At 37.5% G+C, this 27,783-nt stretch overlaps 1 long non-coding RNA gene across 1 annotated transcript in view; it reads right to left on the bottom strand.

Annotated features, from left to right (window-relative positions):
* The window catches only part of LOC139430059 (uncharacterized), a 67,771-nt gene extending 40,835 nt beyond the window's left edge, over positions 1–26,936 (bottom strand). Inside the window, exon 1 of the long non-coding RNA XR_011640629.1 lies at positions 26,704–26,936. This is a non-coding gene — a long non-coding RNA (uncharacterized lncRNA). The remainder of the gene's footprint in view (positions 1–26,703) is intronic.
* Between the last annotated feature and the right edge of the window lie 847 nt (positions 26,937–27,783).

Genomic DNA, 27,783 nt, shown 5'->3' with positions numbered 1-27,783 from the left:
ATAGATCACTATTTTCTTAATTCGAATGAACACATTTAGTGGGATTTTTCAAAATATATTCAACAAAGGTAATAATAAAACGCTAGTAGTAGTAGTGATGTCATTGGATATCAAAGAATTTATTATAGACGTTAATGTTTTCATCGCATGTCCATTACAAATTGCATCCAATAAACAATTAGAATGGTTTATAGCTTCACCGTCGTTGTTGTTGTTAAAACCCACCGAGAGAAAGAAGAAGGAACCAAAAAGAAAAGAGTTAAGAGTTCTAAAACGGCACGTCCATCATTCATCCCAGCTCGGAAGGTACCTATAAATATAAATCATTTGAAACCCGTCGGTTTTCGCGTGTAAACATCGACTCGACGAATTCGCACAAGATTTTTTTCTTGAAGAAAAGGAACTTTAAACTGCACTTTCACTACATATACACTACAGTGATCACTATCGTCACGCGTAGGTAGCTTTTCGATTAATTACATAGTACGTTTCAGGCAGCGACCAGTTAATTAATCATTCGATGGTGAACAAGAATTTACATGTTCGCTAAACCGTTTAGTTGTTGTCTTTAGTTGGAATTGTTAATTACTTCCGACAAAACTGTTATAATGAAAATTTAAAGTTGAATGAATGTAGTTTGACCATTCAGAAGAATTGAAACGAGAAAAAGTGTACTCGGCCGGTTTGTCATTCATGCCGTCGAAATATTATCTGATACCGATGGAAATGAAAGATAACCAGTTGAGTTATTGCGGTATGTTCGTGGGATCCTCATAACTCTACCTTTTAAATGATTTTATTTTAGTTTTACTTTTTATTTTATTTTTTTTAAGAGGTTGGAAAAAAATCTTTCTACTTAAGTTTGATTTTCATTTCCTGCTGTCAATAGCATACCATTTTTTTTTGTATCTTGCAAGTTACGTCGGCATCGGGGTAATAAAGTGGAGGGGTGTATCTACTACCGGATGGAAAAATCTGTGGGGGCGGCCGATACAGTGGGCACATAAAATCTTTCCTTTATAAATACAAGAGAACGATATTATTTATTCCCTTCCACTTACTTTCCCGGGACACATTATCCCGTACACGCGTCTTTCCCAGCAATAAGCGCCCTCTCTACGTTTCGCAGCGGGCACTAAGTGTGTTTCGAGATCAAAGAGAAGTGAAGGGAACCGACTTAATTTTCCACAACCCATATTAGAAAAACCATTTTCCGTCAACAATATTTTTTCCCGATAATGTACAAAAAAGAAATATTAAAAAAAAAGTTTTAAATGGCAAAAAGAATATAATAATTAATGGTTTTTAGTTCTTTTGACATCTTTTTGACATCACCGAGGTATCGTTTTCTAAGGATCCCTTTTGTTACCCAACAGTTTTTAGATTGGATCAAACCGAAAAGATAGCAATCTGCGCACAGGCCACGTGGTTTCGACCACACCTGGTCTAGACCAAACATTCCAGAAAATCACCGACTTAATTAACTTAAAAAGATTTTTTCGCAAAACTTTACACTTTCAAATTTAATTCGCCTTATAAAACCTTTTGGGAAAGGTACAGTACGGTTTGAAACTCAACAGTGCGCCGTAGAAAGAGGCGTTTGATGTATAAAACGTAAACTAAATGGAGAGACCGAAATTCCCCGGGCACGTAAGAAAATAAACGATCGAGATGAAGCGGCGGACACGTGCTCGTTCTGCTCAATTTCGGTATTACAACGCCGTTTCTGCTTTGTGTCCCGTTTAGTTTGAGATTCTGACGGGTTTTTGTAGGTACTCTATAACGAAGTAGACATCCGGTCCCTAAATATGACCTAAATTGATTCACTTTCAGAATTTATTCATGGAAATTACTTTGCAAAACCAAAAACAATCTTTCTTACTAAATATCTTCTTAGCATCTATGGAGATATTATATTTTGGTTTATACATTTATTCTTGCTACTCTTGGGTTTTTGATCACCAGAGAAAGTTATTTGGAAATTTGACAATATACAACAATCTAGCGCTGAATAACAACTAAAACTAAAGGTAACACTAGTACTAGAACTAATACATCCGTGCAACGATAGCAACAAACCTCCCAGCAACAAACTTTTACCCGTAATTTCCTATTTACTTTCTTAGCTGATATCTTCCTTATAATTAGGGATAGCGAAAAACTAAATGCACCATTTGAAAGCTTGAATCTTTCTCTATCTAAAATCGGGTTTTCGTCTGCCGATAAGTTGATATTAAGATCAATAAAAAATGAAGAACACCGCGCTGTACAGGGTGTCCCAATTTCGATGTCCGCATAGGCTATCTCCGAAACTAAAAGAGATAGAAAAAAAGTAGCTTACATGTCATGATCTCGTTTTTCGAGAAAATGCTAATGCCGAAAACTCCGAACAGCTATCGTCTTTTGTTTTCGCCCTATCGGCAAAAACTGAAAATTTTGCAAAAACGACAATCGCGAATATCTCACTTATTATCATAGATGGAGTATTATAAATAAAACATTATATGGGCAACTTTTTACGAAGAATTCAGTGGCGTAGGTAGAATTTTTTTCCCATCATTTATTTTCGAGATTTTAGACGTAACTTTATTTTTTTAAATAGAAACCATAGTTGGCTATGACTTAAAATAATTTGTTATTTTCTTCTGATAACAAATATATATAGTTTGTGGGGTATATTTCTATGGTTATTGAATAATTAACAAAAATTCATTTTGTTCTGTCTAAAACTAATGTATGTATTTAAAAGTTAATGTTGCTATGGTGATAACCATACATACTATGATGGAACATAATGTATCAAATAATTGCCAAAGTTTGTATTTAAAAATTCGATAACAACTCTGGCATTATGTGCTGGTACGATGCACCAGCATGTTAAGTGTCAAAGTATAACAAAACTGAATAAAACTTTACAATGAATTTCGAAAATTATGAAAAATGTAACATGATGGAATGCTATATGTTATCAGATAAGAATGCGACGTTAGCCGCGGAATTTTATTTCACAAGATATCCAGAAAGAAGACAACCGCACGTAAGAACCTTCAGCCGGTTAGCAGAAAATTTAATGGATATTTGGTCCTTCCCCAAACCACATACAAAAACATACCAAAATGACCTGCAAGAGAAATTGCAACAAGACGTCTCACCCAAAAGCCGCTGCTCCCGAATATGAAAGAAAAATAAGTATAAACCATACAAAGCGGGGCTAACTCATTATTTACGTGCCGGAGATGTCAATCTAAGATTAAAATTGTGTAGATGATATTTAGAAAAATTAAATAATCTGCTGTTTGTTCAAAATGTCATCTGGACCGATGAAGTCTCTAAGTGTTCAAAGAAGATTGGGGTTCAATGTATGGTGTGCCCTTTTAGATAATAGAGTTTTGGCATATAGTATCTACCATAAAAACTTAAACTCAGGGAAATACCTCAATATATTAAGTCAGCACATTGAGCCTTTGGTCGACAATTTGCCACTAAATATGTCTCAAATGATATATTTTCAATATAACGGAGCACCAGCACATAATGCCAGAGTTGTTAATGAATTTTTAAATACTACTACAAACTCAAGGACAATAAAATCTAACAGGACTGCTACATCCATTGTTCCACGCCCAGCTGTTGTTATGGTCTATGCGTTTGCTGTGTGTTTTTAGAGGTTATATCCTAGACGTATTCATATTAGTCTTGAAGTTTTATGTTTTTAGAGGTATTAATGTCTATCATATAACCTCTAAAAACATAGACAGTTATCTACCAGGCGTGGCAAATAGTGTGACGTAGAGTGCAGGCAACCAACTCGAAGTCGACTACAAAAATACAATGGATGTAGCAGTCCTGTTAGATTCTACTGTCCTTGCTACAAATTTTGCCAATAATTGGAAACAATGCTTTCCCTCATGGTATGGTTATCACCATAACAACATTAAGTTTTAAATACATACAATAGTTTTAGAAAGAACAAAAAAAATGGATACATTATATTCCATCATAGTATGTATGGTTATCACCATAGCAACGTTAACTTTTAAATACATACATTAGATTTAGATGGAACAAAATGAATTTTTGTTAATTATTCAATAACTATAAGAAATATACCCCACAAACTATATATATTTGTTATCAGAAGAAAATAACAAATTATTTTAAGTCATAGCCAACTATGGTTTCTATTTTAAAAAATAAAGTTACGTCTAAAATCTCGAAAATAAAAGATGGGAAAAAAATTCTACCTACGCCACTGAATTCTTTTTAAAAAGTTACCCATATAATGTTTTATTTATAATACTCCATCTTTGATAATAAGTGAGATATTCGCGATTGTCGTTTTCGCAAAATTTTCAGTTTTTGCCGATAGGGCGAAAACAAAAGACGATAGCTGTTCGGAGTTTTCGGCATTAGCATTTTCTCGAAAAACGAGATCATGAGAAGTAAGCTACTTTTTTTCTATCTCTTTTAGTTTCGGAGATAGCCTATGCGGACATCGAAATTGGGACACCCTGTACTTAAAATAGCTCAAAATTACCAAACTTCAAGGCCTTGTGCAATTGTTACGAAACCGAATTTTACAAAACTGTTATCACAGTCAGAAAGGGCGCTCCTTCAGCTATCTTAATCCGGGTTTTCGTCGGTCAATATCTATCGGCGTCATGCTTAAATCACCCTTAATGTCCATCCCTACACGCAGAAACGCTTAAATACTCTTCCTCTAAACAACTTTCTTATATGAGCAGGAGAAAACTCTAGATCCATATCTATCTTATCGGAAATTTCCTGCTCTTTCTAGTGATGTATAACACGCGGCGATCACGCGCTTGTACACGTACATTTTTGGTCAAAAACTGCAAAATTCACACGTTTTAGCCATTCTTAAACCCTGTTGGGGTCGATAACTTTCTTATATGAGTTCTTCATTTTTTGTTGATCTTAATATCAACTTATCGGCAGACGAAAACCCGGTTTTAGATAGAGAAAGATTCAAGCTTTCAAGTGGTGCATTTAGTTTTTCGCTATCCGTAATTAAAAGGAAGATATCAATTAAGAAAGTAGATAGGAAATTACGGGTAAAAGTTTGTTGCTATCGTCGCACGGGTAACTAATACTAGACCTAAATCAGAAACATTCGGGTATAGTCCTCTTAAGAGACGTGAGGCTAAACCCAAATGTTTCTAGTTCTAGGTCTACTGTTTGTTCTAATGCTGGTGTTAGTTTTAGTTGTTATTTATCGTTAGATTGTTATATATTTTTCTTAAGACGGCTAAACTAGTAAAACTAATTGTTGTAATATAACGTTCAAGAAGAACAAAAAATATTATTAGTGTTATTTTTTCTTGACATCTTTTTCAGTTCATATCTGTTCGATATAAACTAGAATAATTTATTTCATCTTAAATTCAATTTGTGGACAATTAGAGTCAAAAGTAATCGGTCGTTTTTCGTTCTCAAAATTTCGTCGCATCCAGTTCCGTTTTTACGGGCCTCCTTTTTCTTCTTATTGTAACATGTGTGTGTGTGTAGTGTGAGGCTGGCGCAATTAGAAAAACCGGATTTTCGTTTTACTTCTTTTTTCTTTTTCTCGTTTTCATGAGTTGACAGCCCCATCGGGAGTTTTGGCGCCGGTCCGGGGCCTCCCTGGCGCCGTCTATTCACCGGAGCCACGGAATTTTTCGGGTGACCCGCGTCCAAATTTATCGGACGACGTCATAATAAAATACAATCGAATTAATACGGCACGAACGAGCAGCGCGCGGCGACCAAGGAAACCACGGTTCTTCTTCTTCTACTTCTTTCTTAGCCCTCGGGGGACGACATCTCTCCACCGAACCCGCGGGATATAAAAAAGGACGTCCCAAGAATGCGGTTCCTACGCGCCTCAATCTTTCTTCTTTCCCTTCTTTCTTTCTCATCTTCGCCTTATTCACGTTTACACGTGTTTACGGCGTAGCCCGTGTTTCAAGATCGAAATCTACTATTTTAAACATGATAACTTCACATTTTAAAGAATTTAGGGATTTTCTAGTAAGATGGGATTTGCACAAATCAATATCAAAATTATTAATATGAATTTAAATAATTTTTTTGTTTTAAAACGGTTCTATTTCGATTAATAACAAAGTTGGAACGCATCGAATTAGTCTGTCATTTGTCGGAGAGACGGTTCCCGTGGACAAATTATTCATGAGGTTGCCTTCTCTCCTCCGTAGTGTAGCTGTGGCGGAAAACCGTATACACGACTTCCACGGTCGGTCGGCCGTGGCGCATTTCAATTTCTGTCCCTTTACGCCGTGTCGGCCCGTGTTTGATTTAAATCACGCCGTGCATGCAGCCTTCAACTACAGCATAAGAAGAACGACCGCACGACCATCATTTTTATCATTATCCCCACTTTTTTTCTATCCACAATCCATTTCCATCATATTTTATATTTAAATTTCATACAATATTAAAACTTTAATCTTATTTTGAAGTTTTTTTGATACCGGGAGAGCTATGTGGTTTTGTATCTCCAAATAAACAGATGTCAAATGACGCTGCAGGAATGAAACTTTGACCGTGGACGATGTTCAAAAAGATAAGAGAAGAACCGAAGACGATTCGGCGATCCGATCAGGGGGATTGGGAATTACGTTCTCTCTCCACACAATGCTCTTGTGGTTTCGTGATCGAGAAAGAGAGAAAAGGATTCCAAACAACTCCCCCGAAAAGATGGCAATAATATAAATATTTTTACGTGTTTATCTTGATTGAGTGTCAAAAAAGTGAATTGACAATAAATCGGTTCTTGGTTAATAATAATTACACTTATCCAGATAAAAGAATTAATATACAGGGTGAGTTGAAATTATTGCAGGACGCTACTATATTTCTTCTAACATTACGCCCTAGAACATAAAGTTTTGAATTATCCTGTCCTTATCCTTGGTGATTTTAATTTGCCTGAATATATTAAGGCGCCTGGTATGTCAACCAAATGTGGAAAAACGGAGTTATTTCGTAACTTTTGTGATTTTCTGGACCTTCGCCAACTCAATCATGTACTGAACTGTGACAATCGTCTATTGGATTTGGTTCTGACAAATCAGTTTGATCTTGTTCATGATGATTGTCCCTTCGTCTACGAGGATCAGTACCATCCTGCCTTAGATATTACAATGAATTTACTGACGGCAAATGATGGTTTGCCGAACTTTCCGTCTTTGGGTGGTCGATATAATTTACGAAGAGCCAACTTTCCTGGCATGTATGATAAACTACTTTACACGGATTGGTCTTTTCTAAATGTGGAGGTTAATGCGGATGATGTTTTGCGAGCTTTTTATAAGAAGTTGTATGAGATTTTGGATGTATTTGTTCCTAAGAGATTGAGTCGGGGATCCTCATACCCTATTTGGTACACCCCAGAAATTAAGCGGCTATTAAAGTTGAAAGAGTATTATAGGAGGAAGTGGAGGAGAAGCAATAGTGCTTTCTATTCAGCGGAATATAAAAGACTAAGATGTTTGACTAAACAGAAAATCTCTGATACGTATACTTCCTTTACTATTAGTGCTGAACAATCGCTTAGTTCTGATCCCCGTAACTTTTGGAATTATATAAGACAGAAAACAACGACCTCTCGACTTCCTGGAAAAATGATGCGTGATAAGTCCACCTACACTGATCCTGAAAAAATAGTTAATGCTTTTGCATTACTGATTATCGACCAATATCGTTATTGTCCAATTTCGCTAAGGTATTTGAACGGATTATTTACAAGATGATTTATCCACAGGTTCAGTCATTTGTGTCACCATATCAGCATGGGTTTATCAAGCGTCGTTCGACCATTACCAACCTCGCGGTGGTTACTGAGGTAATTTGTGAATCTTTGGATAGGGGCGGTCAGGTAGATGTGGTATACACTGATTTTTCTAAAGCATTCGACATAATTCATCATGACGTCCTCTTGTATAAACTTAGTGCTTTTGGCTTATCTCCTAAGTTTATGAAACTATTTGCCTCTTACCTATCGGGTCGTATAAATTATGTGTACTACAACGGTTATGCGTCTATGGAGTTTACGGCTAGGTCTGGTGTTCCTCAGGGCTCAAATCTACTATTTGTTATCTTCTTGAATGACCTTCTAGACAAATTTTCATCAAGCGTACTAGCTTATGCGGATGATCTGAAACTATTCCGACCTATTTTTGCGGACCGTGATGTTGTCAGTCTTCAGTCGGATTTGGACGTCTTGGTGGAATGGTGTAACCGTTATCAGCTAAAGATTAATGCCAATAAGTGCGGTGCAGTTAGTTTTACACGCAAGCTGTCTCCTCTTCCATCTTCTTATTATATAGAAGGTGTTCTTTTTGAGAAATTATCTACAATCAAGGATCTGGGAGAAACTTTTGACCGCAAATTGTCTTTTGTACCTCACATCGAAAATATTGCATCTTCTGCAGCGAGGATGCTTGGTTTCGTTTTGCGCACCTCGCGTGCTTTTTCTGATATCGGTGTGTACAAGACCCTATTTTCGACCTTTGTATTGTCCAAATTGGAATATGGCTCTGTAATTTGGTCGCCACATTATGTGTGTCATAGACTTATATTGGAGAGAATTCAGAGGAGATTTCTCAAATATTTGTCTCTACGCCTGGACGGATCATACCCGGATCGTGGAATGGATTACGCATCCCTGCTGCGGCATCACAATTTTTCTGCACTAGACGTAAGAAGAGATGACCAGTGCATCAAGTTTTTGCAGAAGTTAGTGCAAGGTGAATTGGATTGTGGTTGGTTGTTGTCGCGGATCATTTTCGCGGTGCCTACGCGTGCAACACGTAGTACAAATCAGTTTTATTTGAGGAATTGCAGATCCAATGTTTTAGCCAACTCCCCGGTGCAGAGGATGTGTAAACTAACTAACAATCAATAATAGTGTAAGAGTGTTTATGTGAATTATATTTGTTTTATGGCATGTGTTATTTCTTATGTCCTGTAATTGATCTTTGTTGGGCAATAAAGTGAATTATTATTATTATTATTATTACACTCCTGGTATATAATTACTAAACATACATGTGAGACAAGAATGCAGTCATGGGTAGCGTGTTGTCTTGGATATAATAAAGGGTTTAGGATCAGGGAGAAATGTGACCGATGCTTTTGTTACAACTAATATGCGAGAAAATTGGAAAAAGTAAATCTTACAGTATTTGGTACAGTTCAAGAAAATAAATTGAATCTTTGAACCAGGTGGCGCAAGCTTTATTATAGTTTTAAGAGGTCCAAAATAGTTGACATCAAGCGGTTGCTTCCTGTGTATACAATTTGCAGGAAAACACACAAGAATGATGTTATGACACAGCTTGTCATGTTATCGACACAGTGTTATGACATAGCAGAAGAACTTCTTTCTCTGGAAAGCATTGAATGTGCATGCTTATAAAAATTACTCTTGATACATACCCAAGGATTCGGGAGGTGCTTTATCAAACAGATACATATTGACCACGGTTAGCACTAGTCAAGGATCCAACTTGTTTTCGTCCAGTTGAAGCCAAGATTTTTGTAGGTTTCTGAACAGTGGATAAACCATTCTTATCCAAATACATTTTATCTTTAGCGATAGATTCGTATCGCCTATTAGTCATTACTTGTCATGATGAATAAATCCCCAACTTTATGCGTATAGGTTGAGAATCACCCTGTATAAAGGATTGTTTCATCTCTTTAAAGTAAGTAATTCGATACCCTTTATGTTTATATCAAATTTCAAAATTTTTCTATATTTGAGAATTCATTCCTTGTAAGTGTGGTAATGGGTTGGTCCAAAATCACACCGTAAATGCTTAATTAGACGTCGGGGGCGGCTCGACGAGCTTCAGGGGCCCTCGTCTCACCGGCCGCCCATTATAATCAGGCATGAAATGTGTAGTTTTAAATTCCGCAGATTATTTATGGCGCCCGTGGCGTTTCAATTTATCCGAGACCTCAGCGTCGGCAGCCCTGCGGGACTGTGGGCGTGTGGAAGCCCGGCTAATAACCGGGATACTTATTAGATTATAGTAATTATATACCTTCCAGATAATTGCTGTTTGTTATTTTTCTCCAGAACCTTTTAAAACAGTTCGTGATGGATCGTTTTGGAAAATCAATTTTTTATATTGAATACTAATAATAATTGGATTCTAACTTCAATGTTAAGCGTAAGATTATTTAATTGTAAGAATAAATAAATTTTCTTTGATTGTTAACATAACATGAAAAAAAGATAAATAATAGTTACAGACGCATTCTTATAGTTCTCAACCTTATTGCCATGGGATAGACTCGTCCTATTACGACGTAAATTTACATCCCGAACCGTTTAGCTGTCCAAATTCGTTCGTCTGGCCACCATAAATCATCCAAGAACCATCGTAAAGCACCTCCGAGGACCATCTCGGCCAATAAATAACGCTCGCACGAGGAAGGATCACGGAAAAACTTCGGTAACAATTCATGGAATGTGGTTCGATATTAACATATTTCACTAATTACGGTTGAGGGTGGTGTGTTTCAAGAATTTATCGTATTAAATGTTTTAGACAATTTTCTTTGCGTGCAATTCTAGTATGGATCAATCCTTAAACTTTTTTGCTCTCTTCTTGTCTTCGTTTTCGCTTTGGGGCTGTCCCACTTGTAGCGCCGCGTGTTGTGGTGGCGGTGATTGCGTGTCCGACTCGGAGCCGGAGAAATTGGCCGATAAATCGTCCTTCCCCCGGTTCTCATCCTCCTCCGTCTCTTCTCTCTTTTTGAATCTCTCTTCACCAAGGAGGGAAAAGAGTAGCCCCCGATATGAGCTTCTTGTAACATATGGTCTTTCGTGGCAGCGCCGGGAGAGCTTCGCTTAATGAACCGCGTAATAGGCCCACTATATTCTCGAGCATGGTACAAAAATGGCGATGGTGGCGTGATTTCAAGAGAATTTTTTTTTCTTCGCATATCAATAAGTTTCCTAAGATTGTGGCCCAATATAATTGTTATGGTTATTTTCTCCCGTTTCCTCCGCCACAAATGAAACAATAAATCAGTAAATATTCGTTCAAGAGACAGGTTCGGACCAAGGGCCGAGAGCCCCCCCGAAAAAAAACGGGGGGCCCCGCGACGAAAACGCAGCGGGGATCCCGCTCGGGACAATGCGTCCTCGACTCATATCGGTTTTTTATCCGTTCCGTTGGCAGGCAATAAAGATGGAGGACCTAATTTCCGACCGAAAATGTACACTATTTATTACCGGGGGAGCAGGGGCGGACTTGAACTCATGGAGGATTATTATTGCACCTGGCGATGATAAATTCACAGTTCGTGAAGATACATTCTCAATGCTTTAAGAATATTCTTCACTTTCAGTTCACATAAAAGAGTTTCATTTTTTTTAAGGCGCTTAAAATAAGGTCTAATTTTTGTTACAAACTTGTATGGTTTAGAGATAATAATTAAAGCTTTAGTCCATTGATTGCGAGGGCGTATCATCATCATCATCATCAGAGAGGAAACGAGATGGGCGGACGACAACGTGGACTCGCTGTCTTCCGCAGGAACGGCACGTGCCGTCTGCCGGTGAAGTGCTGCTGTACGTGGGGCCCTAATGAAGGGTTTTATACGCATTACTCTTGCCTTTCTGACTCTGACGGCGCCCGATCAACGCCACTCCACGCTGCTTTGTATATACCCTCCCTTCGAACCCTACCACAAGACAAACTTCCTAGCAAAACTTTATAACTCAAACTTGGCTAAATACACACGTGATCATAAATGGTTGAAATAAGAATATCTTCATGGGCGTGAGGTGTTGTTAATAAATTACCAGCGATGATGTAACCTGAAAAAAGAAAACATATCACATAAATAAAATCGTCACCAATAGAACCTGAACCCAAGGATCGATTCCCACACCGTCGTCGATCATAAACCAAAAAACTTCCCTCGGGCGCATTCCAGAAATGCCGAAACGAAGGTGCAATTAGTCGAACCCTCTCTTAAAAGAAAGAGAAAACAAAACGAAAAAGAAAGATTGAAAGGAACCAAAATGATCGTCTCTAATGACTTATTTGTAGAGGACGCGCCCGATCTGCACACCGTAAATTACGAATTACGACGTGAGAGATGGGGCGGAGGCTTTCGGTTCGGCGGCCGTCAACGGGTCATTATGGGCCCGAGGTCGGAGGTCACGGCTCGATTGTCGTCGGTTTCGGGCCAACCCCGGACATGTATACGAGATACCTCGATGAGTTTTGTATGTGTGTGTGTGTGTGGGTTGCCGGTAATATTAGCAGGGGTGAACATTGCGATTTACGGTGTTTCTTTGTCTTTACAAAATTAACAAACGTTTTCCTCTATTTAAAACGACATAATGTGTTGGCAGGTTTATGAACTATATCTTCAGAAATATTACAACAGCAGTACGAGACGAAAAGGTTTTCCTCCTAAATACATGAAACGTGGTCTACGTATCACAGTACAATACGCATCATACGCAAATCGCGTATTGCAATAAAAATACTGTGATATTGGTTGCATACTTAAAATGATGACGTCGGGTACGATAATAATTAATTAACACACTGTATATGTACCATGAAGCAACACTGGAGTGTTACTGTACATCGCTACATATGGGAAATAGGCTGAAATTATAAAAGCTTTTTGGTGAAGACAAGAATATCCAGTATGAACTTATAGTGTTCTGATTAAAGCTGGTAAATGTTTACTGCGAATTAAGAAACCCAACATAATTACGTTAGCCTTCTTGGTTGATTCTTGGTGGTTGATCTGCCGCAGGCTCCTAGGAAGGAACTGAGGTCTCAAACCACGAATGGCTCATTGGGCCTACGTAGCAATAATCAGACCCATGGTCGCCTACGCCTCATTGGTTTGGTGGCCAAAAACAAAACATAAGACAGCTCAACAACAGCTGGCACAAATCCAGCGGTTAGCATGTCTTAACATAACGGGTGCAATGAGATCCTGTCCGACGGCTGCTTTGGAAGCCCTACTCGGTCTCACACCGCTCCACATATATATACAAAGGGAGGCAGCCTTAAGTGCCTTATCACTGAAAACAGTTTCTTCACTCAAGTTGATGCAGGGTAATCTCAGAGGACACCTCGAGATCCTCAAAGACCCATGTCTAAATCACCTGATTGAAATTAAAACGGACCTTATACCGACGGAATACAATTTCAACCAACCGTATAAGGTCATATTTAGTAGCAGGGATGATTGGGCCTCAACTAAAAAGAGGAGCCCTAGCCTGGTACACCGATGCTTCAAAGACAGTAAGATCTGGAGTAGGCATGGGCATCAGTGGACCAAATAGCCACATCAAATTGCCCCTCAGCTCGGACTTAACAATTTTCCAAGCAGAAGTTCTTGCTATAAACTTCTGCACCGCTTTGAACCTACAGAAGGGACAAAAAGGTGCATCCATAAACATTTTCACAGACAGTCGGGCCGCCTTAAAGGCAATTCAGGCCTACACGTGTGGCTCCGCACTGATCAGAGAGTGCACCAACAACCTGAGAGAACTCGCTAGGGGCAATGATGTTACCCTATGGTGGGTTCCAGGTCACAGCAACATTGAGGGCAATGAGAAGGCCGACAAGCTGGCCAAAGAGGCAGCAAACACGCCCTTTATTGGACCCCAACCTGGATGTGGACTACAAAAAAGCCACCTAAAACAAATAATCAACAACTGGAAGGCTTCAAAGATAGCCTTACGCTGGAAAGAACTTCCAGGTCACAGATAAGCGAAGAGTATGATAACTCCGTCGCAAAACAAAACCAAAGAGGTTTTATGCCTCAGCAAAGGGGATCTAAGAACGCTCTCAGGCTACCTAACCGGCCATGTGCCCCTAAAATACCACCTCTTCCACATTGGACAAGTTGAGGATCAAACTTGTCGACTATGCAACGACGAGTCAGAAACTGCTGAACACATACTGTGCAATTGCGTCGCCAGAGGACGTCTAAGCCACAACGTCTTCGGTAAAACTCCCCTGTTACCTACCGACATAAAGGTTCAAGACCTCAGGACAATACTAAGGTTCATTAAGGACCTACATTTGCCCTAAACCTTTGGAGGGCTAAAGTTACAATAGATCTTATAGGTCGCGGTAACGAGAGGGGCCGCCCTCCTCAGCCCGGCAGCAATAATAATAATAATAATAATAATAGCCTTCTTGGTTAACACTGCAGAACTGTTCAATGTAAATAGATCGCCAACATTGTTCTGCATAAAGCTTGACTGTATAAATGTTCTGTATTCTACAATTCCAATCAAGATGGCAGTACATTGGAAATACATTGCAGATGTCACTTTCTTTGCTGAGCCATACAAGTATGCAGATGAAGCAATCAAGAAATATTTATCAAAAATGCAAAAAATTGCAGTGTGGAAGTGTTCTATGTTTTATAATTTCCACATAATCAGATGAGACCATTAATGAAGAATACAAATTAGAGAATTCAATATGAAAAGAACAGCAACAAAGTTTAGTATTATACAATCCCAACTCAACTTGGATAAGGTTACAGAAATATTTACCACAAACCAGGTCCGCAGTAGTATGCTATACGATGAACGCAGACTTAGCATTCAAGACAGAACTGCTTAAATATTTTGTAAAAAACTGGAATGAGGAAAATGTTTATAGTATTTCCAGCATGTGAAGAACTGTCATGACAGTTGTCGTCTGCAAAATCTTCTTCACTTTTACTGCCGTCTTGATCCTTTCCTCATATCCAGATACTTTCCTAAGGTAACAATATTTTTGTCGTCGAGGATTTCATAGCTAAGATCATTTTTGTGTTTGTCGTCTGAAGACGCACGGCTAAACCCGAAACTTTCTAGTTCTAGGTCTAGTGTTAGTTCTAGTTCAATAAAAAATATACAAAAAAATTATACTCACACAAATACTTATTAATGTATTTTGTAGTGTTAAAATGTAATGTTGATATTGTACTACAACATCTACTAGGTATACATTATTTCCTCGTCACCATAGTGGCGGAGTGCGGTCCCCCACAACAGTGTCGCGGTCTCCATGGCGACAGATCGCAGCAGGAGGCGTGGCAATCGATATTGTCGCCGTCGTCACCGTCAACTATCAAAGGACACGCGAAGGATCGCTCCCTTTTTCCGGTAACCATCCAGAAATGGAACTTCTAGAAACTTTGCAGAAAGCTTAAGTTAAAACTTAATGGTTAAATAAAACTTGAACGCCAAATTAAAATAATTTTTCAACAAAAAAAAGTTTTTGTTATGATTAATGAGCGAAGAGATTCGTTGGGATTAATCGAGTATTGTCTTCGAACTTACTCAATGTATCGATTCTTGTTCAACGATCGAAAAGAAGAAAACAATTGAACCTTCTCGGTTGTTTTTAGTTCCATTTGTTCATGATTTTGTTTGGTTCATTTTGTCTTTGTATGTTTATTTCTTATTTCTTTGGTCATTTGAAGGACCGATTTTGAAGAGATGAGGATCTATTGGGGGAATGTATTGGTGACGTCACCGTCGGTGATCATCAATCAATCATCGGCCGTCCCTTCGTTCATCAATAATTCTAATGATCCGATGGTTTAAAATGGCTGTTATGTTGGAACAATACGCTCTATTATGATGGTGTATATCGGTCGTAACGTGGTATTATGTTCTAAGATAAAAGTTTGTGCGCAGGTCAGTACTTAAGTTGAGATATAAAAAAAATATTTTAAATATGTTAATTGTTAACGAAAGATTTTTGTTTGATTTATTACGATCCTGTGATTTGTGATGCTTCGTGATTGATAAATGAAAATAAGTTTTAAATCGCACAATTACAACGGAACCTCAGGTTTCAAAATCGGTACCAAATCGTGGTCGCATCAGGTTGTTCTTCTCCTACAAAACGTGGGCGCGCCTTTTAAACCCGTCCGTTGTTATTCGTTTTGGTTTTGAACTTCTCTCCTTCTTCAATCGGCCTTTGTGTTGTTGGTGAACCAATATCTTTTCCAATTTATCATTATCGATGTGTTACTGCGCTCGGCTATTCAATTTTCAAGACAATGATGATGACGACCTATAACGATGACGACCGATCATCTTCTTCAGTCCGTCTCAAGAGGTTATTATGCATGTAACTAAATTAATTAATGAGGAAGAAAAAAAAATCGGAATTTTTACGAGGTGAAAAAGGAGGACATTTTTGTGGTTGAGAAATTAGATGACATGAAGAGAAGAAAAGTGAGGTACTAATCCGAATAATGACGTCATTCTTTGTCCCGGGGTAATAGCAATTTTCCATTAGCGTGACTGGCCTCTTTCTGACAGACAATCTATTGGCCTCATCGATATATTAATAACGCTCCCACTAGCCTCTACCACTCATTTTTCAAATAACAAAACATCACAATGCAGCTGTGAACAAAACAGGAGAGAAGAAATAGGTGTAGGGAAATATTTGAAAAATATTAAAGTGTTTTTTTTTTATCATTAAAGCAGCTTAATGCAATTTTTAACTAAACACAACTTATTAAATTGAACAAAATAGAGATACTTTGAAGAAATTTTGACGTTTCTGAAAATGTCTAATTCGGCGTTTCTCAACCTATGGTTCGAAATGGTCTGAGGAGATACCCGGAAAAAAAGATATAATGGTGGACTAGATACTGCGAAAAAGCTGTTGTAACCACTAGTTGTAACAATTTGTAATCCAAATTATATTTCTTTATGAAAAATCGAAATAATGAATTTTTTGCAATAAAATTTTTTTCGCTGAGTATACACTTGTGGATTCGGCTTTGTAATGTGTAAATGTGTATTAAATGTTTTTTGTCTTGTGTGGTAGATTGACACATTTCATCTGTCCCGGGTTTTTAAGTGAATTTTATGGCAATAAACAACACTGACATAACCTCAGAGTTAGTCACCGGGTTGGTTATAATTTGTCCATTTCTCTGCGTCAGTGTAGCTGAGAAGAAGTTGCGGTAAATGATAAAAGAAATCAATAACAGGAGGTATTTTTTTCATTCAAATTAATTAATTCATCTTCTATATGTATCTAAACGAACACAGGTACAGATATTTTTCATGCCATTGATTTACCGAAACAGGAACAAGGTGTGAGAGAACTGTGGTGTAAGTACAGACGGTGGCAAATTTCTGTCCCATTGTTATTATGAATTCTGATCGCTTCGAATGTGACAAATTGTTGCATCTTCTCAATGGCATGAAAGACGTTTTGGAAGTGGTCAATTACGTCCAATCTCACTACACGAAATCAAGGCTATTCTCATCACTGTGTCAAGAAATGCGTAGTATTCATAAAACTCTAATTTTCCATATTGAAGTTCAATGGCTGCTTCGGAGTAAAGTTCTTAGAGGTTTGTATGAGTTTAGACATGAAATGAAGCATGCATACATGTACCAAATTTTAAATTACTGAGTGCTGCCAAACCAACCTCAAGTTTCCCATTAAATATGCTTATCTACATACAATATTTCCCAAACGTAATGGATAAATTCATTAAAACCATTAAAAACAGTACATGGAAAAATCGCTGTAGCCATACGTAACCATGGCAACCAATTGTTTTGATTTGATTTTTCCAAGTGTCAAAATTCGATGGCTACGGTTGCCATGGTTACGCATACAACCTCTAAATTATATTGGCGTCTAGTTATAATATGAAAAGCTAGCCAACCTTGTATTCTAATGTATCTTCATTAACTTGTTTAGACGAAATAAAACACACCACTATAAACAATATCGTCAAACACAGCTAATATACTTTTCGCACTAAATGATATAGGTTAAATCCTAAAATCCCCTAAACCAGTATCGCGACAACTGATGGATTAAAGATACTAATGATGTTAGATTTTGATAAGACTTAAATAGGAAGGATATCTATAAAAACGAGATCACCAGTTGATCAGGGTATTTTTTTGAAAGCTCAAGAGGTGGAGAAGAAGAAAAGAAGGGAGCGCGCGGGACACGGGAAAATTAATACAGCACCGACGTCCTCTCGCGGATTATTTATGTGCCTCGTGTGTTGGCAATATGTTACATGTATTAATCCAATAAATAAATACGACTGCCATAAATTGCGGCCGATCTTCCGAGACGGCGGAGAGAGGAGAAAAGGGTCAGCCACAACGGAAAAGAGAACGCGACGAGCGTACCAGCGCACCAACAAGAAAAGAGAAAAAGGGCGGCCGATATAATTTATAATCCAATTAAGCCGGCCTCCGGCCCGAACAAAAGACTCAACAGACCCGACGTGGCAACAATGTTACTCGCACCCAACAACCACCACCAGACCAAATATTCGTTTCTAATTTTTTAATCGAAAACTTTTTTTTATAAACAAAATTTAAAAAATAAAAATTTCGCTTCGAGTTCATATCGTGTGTAATCCTCATAATTCCTGTTGATGGTAGCACTACAATTTCTGAATATTCTCAAGTAATGGAAGGCGATTACACGCCACATAACTCATTATATATCCATCCTTTTTTCCTTCTCATAGTATACTTTCTGTTGGCAATCCTGACGCGATGAAACAGGTGTGAAGTGACCGCGCCTGATTGGCAAGCCTGGGGCTATCCTCGATGGCACGTCCTCATTGGCCGTTCTCTTTTGTCTTAACGCGGCCACCATGATGTGTGGAGCTTGTTTTAATTACCAAACTAAAATAACTAACAAAACAAAAAGTTGTTTGAATGTTTCTTATTCTTTAAAAGATCCTTTCGATAAAGATAATTTCTTGCTTATTATATGTATCATTCTTTTGTAGGATGAATGTAATTTAATTTGAATCGAATTTACCACCTGGGAAGTTGGTATTGTTCGAAATTACAGTTGGCGTTGACGTAATTTGATTCTAATTTAACACTAATTTTAAATAATTATTTAATTATAATTATTGGATAGAGAAGGATCAAAAGAGAGAAAAGATGATAAAAAATGAAAATACGGGTGGTGAATTTTAAAAGTAAATAAATAAATAAACTAAAGATAGGGGTTTTGCATAAGGTTGGTTATAAAGCGTGGCCGTAAATATATGAGAACAAGCGAATATCCTTAGGTCTGTCAAAAATATTTATTTAAATTTAAATTACGATTGGTTTATTTATCGGGTCTGAATGGGATCCCGCGTGGTCGGTAAAAATCGGGCGTCGCCGGAGCGCACGGGAAGCCCCGGATCCTCTCCAGGCCGCCCGCTATTATTTAGTGCGACGGGACACGCGAGAAACAACATGGCGGCGGCATGAAGCGAATTCCATCCGCGCCGTCTACGATTTATCGACGAACTACGAGCTTCTTCAAACTTTTATTAAACTTCTTCTGCTTCTAGTTGTTTTTTCTTTAAAAAAATCAACCAACTCGACCTTCCTAATTAAAAATTAATCGACTTTTTCTTCTAAATTGATTCTTTTTTTATAGCTACAAGATCGTAATCGATTTGTTTTTTTTTCGTTTCGTTTCTTAATTCTTTTTCTTAGTTGAAGGAGCAAAAGACAGAGGTCGCTCGGTGGTGGCGCAAAAAGGCGCACTCCTCCGGGATATAACAATAGTATCCTGCTGTGTAACAACAATGTCCGCTTTGGAAACATCTGCCCAAAAGGGGGTTTGTCTGCGGGGGTGATCTGCCATATTATTAACTACATTTCCGGTACCATCATAATACTCACATTTTAAACAAAACACACTTTATATACAATTTGTCAAAGTAGCTTTATCAAAAATTTACAAAAATATAAATACCATGTATGTTTGGTTGCATAACTGCAATTTTAGCCCTTTGAGCCGGATTTTCATTATATCTGTCTTTTATTTGTTATCTTTATTAACGTAATCCGGTGGTATGTAAGTGCTTGAGTAGTTCACTAAAGTAGGACGGACTCTGGACGGTGTTTTAGAGTAGCTTCAGTCAGTATATTTGTTGTAGCAATTATTTTTGAATCTCAATTTACGTCTGGTTCCGCTGAACTATTATTGAGTGCAGAACTAGTCTCGCAAATGTTTACAGGTGAACATAGATTTGGTTGCTGATATAAACCATTCGGGTTTAGCCGTGCGTTACATAAGACGGAAACTCAGAGTTGTCATAAGGACGTCACCTTTTCCAAGCAAAACTTTTCTTTTGCAAATCTACCCATTCATATATTGCGAGTTATATGAAATTTCCGGTATATACAGGATGTCCCGTTAAGCGTACGGAGCGGCTGTATCTCAACAATGGTAAGGCTTAGAGGTTTGGGAAAAAAATCCTTATAAGCAAAGTGAGCAAGAGAAATAGCTGCAAATTAGTTTGAAGTTCGTAATTCGACCGCTAGGGGGCGTAACTTCCATTGAGAAACATAAAATTCCCGCTATCTCAGAAAGTTAGACGATGAGCTATAACGTTCACAACATCATTTAGTAGCTTGGATAATACCGCATCGCTTTTGTTTTGCGATATTTCTCATATCTGTCATAATAAGGGAGGGGGAGGCCAATGCGTTTTCAAATGTTTACATTTTAATATCTCCTAGACCATTCAACCGATTTGAATATTTTTGGTCTTGTTTGAAAGAGCATTTCATGCTCTTTTAAAAGATGTTTTCAGTAAGACCGCTTGGTTTAAAACAAATAAGCTAGAGAGCGTTATCTGCAGCGGTTACATATTTTTGTGATTTTTGAAAAAAAGTTAAATTGAACGGTACTATTTACTTCACAGACCGTTAATCACCATAAAATTTGCTAAATATTAGTGAAAACCGCATCTCGATATCTCCATCCATTCTCGAATTATAAAAGAAAATGTTAAAAATTCGTATATCTTAATCGGATCAAGTTACCTTAGGAAACAAATAAGAGAGAACAAAAATTTTATTATCTAGAACCTTCCTTCACACTTTATCCAAGCTTAGAACTGCTTCAAAACTACTTTTGAGGGGTGTTGAAAAGCCAACGAATCAATGAAACGTCAACAATGATAATAAAACAAAATAAACCAAAACACTTAGAATAACTTAAATTTTTGGCAAAAATAACTCACTAATGTGCGAAATGCCTTCCATAAACCTCGATGCATTTATTTAATCTAGTCTCGACGAAAAAAAAGCGCTGCTTATGTCTCGGCTCTGGACACGTTTCTACTGGTATTTAGTGTTTTGTCATATTTTCCCTGGTTATTGGTTTTTCTTGAAAAGTCAGGTCGTTTAGTCTACCCAATAGATAAAGGGGTGAAAGCAATGTGGGTTTTGCTCGAACCAAGAATGCAGATTATGCAAGTTTACATCAGCTTGTGGACAGATGCTTCATGCATCCATAGCATTTGTGATAAAAGGTTTGGATTTGCCCAAATCATATTTAAAAGTCAATGGTAATAGTTCAGTCTGTTATCATAATCGGTATCTGTTAAGGCCTGATGTAAAACAACGTGGTGGAGATATTATTCTCTTGAGAACTCTTGTGGACAATTGTTTTCGGAGTTCCCAGATTAGGTGGGATCACATTGCGCACCAATGTGATTTACGAATTCATAGAGATGTCTGAATGGGCTACACGTTGCCAGTTTTCCGTAATCGCTAAGTCAATCTTAAAAACACTTCTAGAGAAAAATGTCTTTCTTTGTCGTAATTACATTGCACATTTTTGCCATGCAGTTGCATCGTATTCGAAACATGAAAATAAATCATCATACGCTCTATCATACGCTTCTGCGTTAGTAAATGGCATGTTTACAGTTACCATGGTTATGTGATTTGTTTTTCTCAATGAGGTAACTGGATCCGATTGATGGCACTCGAGTTTTTAACATTTTCTTCTATAACTCCAGAACGGGTGGCGATATCGAGATGCGGTTTTCACTTAAATTTAGCAAATTTTAAGGTGACTAAGGGTCTGTGAAGTAAATAGTATCGTTCCATTTAACTTTTCTTCAAAAATCACTAAAATATGTAATCGCTGCAGATAACGTCCTCTAGCTCATTTGTTTTAAAGCAGACGGTCTTACTGAAAATATCTTTGAAAAGAGCATAAAATGCTCTTTCAAACAACACCGAAAATATTCAAATCGGTTGAATGGTCTAGGAGATATTAAAATGTAAACATATGAAAACGCATTGGCCTCCCCCTCCCTTATTATGACAGATATGAGAAATATCGCAAAACAAAAGCGATGCGGTATTATCCAAGCTATTAAATGATGTTGTCAAAGTTATAGCTCATCGTCTAAGTTTCTGAGATAGTGGGAACTTTATGTTTCTCAATGGCAGTTACGCCCCCTAGCGGTCGAACTTCAAAATAATTTCCAGCTATTTCTCTTGGTCACTTTGCTTATAAGGATTTTTTTCCCAAACCTCTAGGCCTTACCGTTCTAGAGATACAGCCGCTCCGTACGCTTAACGGGACACCTGTATAATAATAAAATCTCGTATCTCTTGGGCATATGAAGCTATGCTTTCTTTACCATTTAAAGATGCCTACATAGATTTAGGACAATCGTATTAGCAAACGTTGTGCAGAATTCTGTTTCGAGAAAAACATCTTTCAGAAAGTCCCATCATGAGTAACGAATTCAAAAAGTTTCAAGTTAAGCTTCCTATCATTTTTGCTTGTGCCAAAATAATCGATTAATCCTTAAATAACATCCTGTGGTTCTAAATAACAACATCACTTAGTTTACTATCCATTATACTATCAATATGGCGAAATTCGTCTGCTCTCAACGAGATTACCAATTGCTCTGCGAATATCAATTAAAGGATCAGTCTCATATGGTGACTTCTTGACAAAGGTTTTAGATAACATTTTCTGTACGTGATGTTTCATTTTGGCAAAATCGACATCTAGTTCTTTTATATCCGTTTCTTATGTTTAAAATCTTTTATGGCATTATAAGTTGTTATGAAATATTTTGTTTAGATTCGATTAATATCAGTGGCGGTTAATAACAAAGAAATAGTCGAAATAACAAACACAGATTAGGACACTTCAAAGTCACGCCCCTAAAGTAGGTAGAAAACGAACCATATATATATATACCTGGTGATGTGATACGCATCTCTTATCTAACCAAAGATCAAAACGTAGAATCCTATTCTGTCACACGTCCATTGTGAGCCAATTACATTGAATTTAATCGCCCGGAAATCTGATAAAACGCGTCCATCGATCAGGAACGAAGGTCCTCTTAATTTTGTAGTATAGTGGTAGTAAAGAGTGACTCAGGCGACGTTCCGACGACGGTAATCCCGGCTGGTAATCCGCAGCCGTCCCGATAATCAACCCCTGTTTACGGGGTCAAAATTAAAAACCAGAGACCCTGGTTTAATTAAATTATTCCGGGCCGGACGTGTTTGTTAGCTTTGGGATTTGCGGATTTGCGAACGACGCGTCGACGATTTCGGGCACCCCCCCTTTTCTATTTCGTGTGTCGCGTGTCGGTGATAGATCGTTCTTCGTTTAAAGAGTTATTATTAACGCGGGGGACTCGAATTTTTTTTCACTCAACGGGGAATGAATATAAATAAGAGGAACGACTTGCGTAATAAAATGGTAATGATGTTAAATTGATTTATTTTGTGGGGTCGGTGGGGAAGCTTCGAAAAAATTTCTGGTTGAAATGGAATTGGAACTAAATTATTTTAGGTAAAATATAAAAATAAAATTTAAATAACAAAAAGAGTTTCTGTTTGGGGCGTTAAAATCGTGTACATGTTAAGTGGTATATAAGAATAAAAAGTTTCTCCGCCCCAAAAAGACCCATATCCATGCGTTGTTGGTCGGTTCGGGCGCCGTTATCTAAGATCAGAAAAACCTCCACGGTGATATATTTCGAAAATATTATAACAAAGAACATAAAAACGGCCGTCATATCTTCTCCCTACATTTCTCTTCTTTTTTCTTGTATATCTTTTTATTTTTCGTTTTCATAATTCACCTGCGACGCCTATTGCCTATTCTCTCCCGCTTTTGAGTCCCTTTCCGGACCTCTTTTGTGGTGGCGCCGAGTTTCGAATAATTTTAAATAATTTTTTCAACGATCGTCGTTTATAAAAAATAATTTTTCAAATAACTTTCGATTCCTTACAAACTTAAAAATAATCATCTCTTGAGAATTACACCAAGTCCTGGTTTTGCGGATTCGACGACACGTGTCCTGATGATCTATTCACAAAAGGGAGAAGGGACAAAAACGCAATCACCGTTTCGGTTATAGTAAGTACTTACGTGGGTCTATTTGGTAATCAACGGAGTTTGTCCTGGAATAGCACTTGAGACAACTGATTATTTGCTCTCCCTTCGAGTAAATCGTTTACACGTGGTTTAATTTTTTCACATTTCTGACAAATACAGTTATTTTGGAGTTTCGAGATCATCAATTAGAAATAAGACTAGAAATAACAAGTTTTATAATAAATTTTTGCTGCATTGTGCTTTATAATCATAGTAATAATTTTTTCTTGTCGAAGATGTTATGAAAAAGAAAGCTATTTTCTGAATCTTGTTCAAATTGTTTTAGTATCTCACTAGTACTATCTTAATGTCTTCTGATATAATGAGCGTAACGTGTGTCAAGTTATGATTTCTGTACATAACCGCTATTCTAGTGAATACTTAATGAGTTCTAGAACATCTAGGAGGTTAGATAAACAGTCCGGGATCACATTCCATCGCAAATTTTCCACGGCTTTGATTAATAACACTCTAATGAAAAGTAACTAGAATGTCTTCTGTGATTCACTTATCTGTAAGTGTTTCAGTGTTCATCTCACCTTGTTTCTTTCTGTCCATAGCTATTTCAGTTCTCACTTTTATGATAATATTGTTTTTATCTACCAACCCTCAATTTAGACTTTGGTGGTTACGCTGACAGGGACGCATTATCTAACAGCTGGGCTTATATTTCGGATAAATTTTCCCAAGCCAACCCGAATGTTTCTAGTTCTAGGTCTAGTGTCAGTGTTTATGTGTGACGTCACGAACGGGCCTTCGAGCTGTACAGGGTGGTTCAATAGGCTATCTCGGAAACTATAAGAGTTAGAAAAAAGTACCAAGATAATTACACTTGTTTGTTTTACGACATTTTCAATTTTGGCCTCTAGAGGAAAAACAAAAGACGATAGCGCTTTGAGGTTTTCGGCATTAGCAGTTTCTCGAAAAACGAGATCATGACATGTAAACTACTTTTTTCTAACTCTTATAGTTTCCGAGTTAGCCTATTAGTACATCGAATTTGAAGTAGGTAGCAATCCTCTTAGATTCACCGTCCTTGATATAAATATAAATCCACGTAGACTGCGAATCTTAACACACTTTCTTTACACTTGATGCTATAGGCATGTGTGACTAGCTATCCATAAGCGTTAATAATACAATGATTTTATTTACAATCGTCATTTCAAATCATTGAAAAAGAGATAGAAAGAGTGATACACAAGATTCTCCTACTACTTTTTCTTCATCTCTTCTATTGAGAGACGCAATCTCACATTAATCTGTTAATTAATGACACGGTTCGCCTTTGGCGGGCCGAATTGTAAGAATTTCAATATCGATTCTCATTTGTCGGTATCGGGCCGCCACAATGGCCGAGGTCCATTAAAAGCAGGCCGCCATTGTCGGGGAGCCCCCGCGTTTTTATTGACCGCTTGTGCCGGCTGATTCCATTTTAATTCTTCCTCCGAGTGCTTCGAATGATACCAATTCCGACAACGTCCTTCCTACTCTTTTCTTCAAACGGACAGGTGCCGCGTATTTCCACTTGTTGTTGTTGTTATACAGGGCCTCTCGATCCATTTGTGGATCCGAGAACTGCCGTGCCGTCGCGGTTTCTGCTCTTTTTCGCGCAGGTAAAGAAATGAATCCCATCCATTCCATATTTCATTCTCGGTGATAAATTGTTTTAAACGGACCGTCGTTTTTCTTCTTCGTCCGTGGTTCACACAGGTGGATATTCGAAGGAGACCGGATTGTTTTGTCCAGAAACGCAACGTCGTTCGGACAAAAGGGGCGCGCGTGGGGGCGAACCGATCTCAATCTGCCACAGTTTTTTCACCAGACACAATGGCGCCGAATTTTTTTTCTTTTAATGATACACGTTTCTTGGAAATTCTCTCAAAAACGATTTTAAACCATGAAAGAACCTTATTATCATTTACAATAACATTAAAAACTTATTTCGATCAATTTTCTAGAATCATTAAGCATCCGCAAACTTTACAAGACAATAAATAATTCGTAAACATTTTAAATGCGATTATCCTGTTGACTCGATGAATCTGCTTTTGCGAGGACTCCCCCAAAACCGTCGTACTAGTAACGAGATTATACGCGAACTTCCCAAAGAAGGGGTTGGTTGATCGTGTTGACGCAACCCATTATTAAAACTTATTGCCACCGAGGGGATCTTTTCATTAAACCCGCTTAACACGCTGTTTTATTAACACCGAAACAATTAAAAACGGCCGTGTTAATTGATTTAATCATATTAGAACGTTTTTAAATCATTTACTTAATTAGGTGATAATAAAAAGGAATTTTTTAATTTATTGAAAAGTATGGTGCCATCTTTTATCTGAACGGTTACTTATTAATTTTAAGTTTCTATATGGCGTATGGCGCCATCTCTTACTACAAAACTCAGTTTAATAATAAACTCATACTTTATACTATAAAAATATGTACTCACTATTTCCAAACTTTTCAAAGTGGTCGGCAAATAGTAATCGTCTTAGGGAAGGTTGCGAGTTGCTTCGCTTTGGACATTCTAGGATTCGTTACAATGGTTATAATTACTTGGAAATACATTTAAGTTGTTCCTAACATTCATATCTTCTATGTGGACCTAAAAATGTGCAGAAAATTAATAATTGAAAATAATACAATGTTTTTAAAAAAATGTTCCTAATTGTTAAGAAAATTTTGATGAATTATTCAAAAAAAAAGAGCAATTTTTTTTTAATAATTTATGTTTTAGGTTCAAATAGAAAACAAGATTACTGTTTAGATTTGTAACAAATTTTAGGAAGATTGGTAGAGTATTTATTGGGATATCGTGACCCAAACGTTTCTAGGTCTAGTGCTAGAACTAGAAACAAATGAGTTTAGGCGTTTTAAGAGACGTATGGCTAAGTTCTGTCTTCGTAGTAACCAAAACATCCAGGAAAGGTTACTGTTTAACATCTCTCGTTTCCATGGTAAATTTGATCATGGGATTTGCGAGTTTAAGGACCGGTTGTACAATAAACCGATGAACTTCCCGACAGTGATATCTGGCCGATAAGTTAGTTCGTACTGTATTATAATGTACAGATATTTTTGTCGGTGAGATTATCGGCAGGATAACTTATATTCGGTGAGGTATTCAGTTATGTCAGTTGTCTGTCGTGAAAAATTTTTAAACAATTGTTATTATTGTCAAAATCATAATTCAAACTTCAAAGAAAGACGTTAGCGTTACCAACCTACGGCACAAATCACTGGATATGAGGAAAAACTACTACCAACCGACCCTTATTTCGTCGATAGCAATCCTACCGACAAAAACCGTTTGTACAACAGCGAATATCTTTATCCTCCCGATAAATTTATCGGCCAGATAGTTATCAGGTAGATTTATCGGTATATTGTACAATCGGCCCCAAGTGGTTTAGGAACTTCTGGAGACGTTCTCTTCCATGGTGCCAGATCACAAAGGTGTCATCTACGGAACGAAACTTGATTCAGGAATAGCCAGCCATACTATGACATCATTTTCTTACTAGACCAT

Source organism: Onthophagus taurus, chromosome 6 (assembly GCF_036711975.1).
Source record: "Onthophagus taurus isolate NC chromosome 6, IU_Otau_3.0, whole genome shotgun sequence".
In the NCBI taxonomy this organism is placed as follows: Eukaryota; Metazoa; Arthropoda; class Insecta; order Coleoptera; family Scarabaeidae; genus Onthophagus; species Onthophagus taurus.
This window is presented reverse-complemented; position numbering and strand designations above follow the sequence as displayed.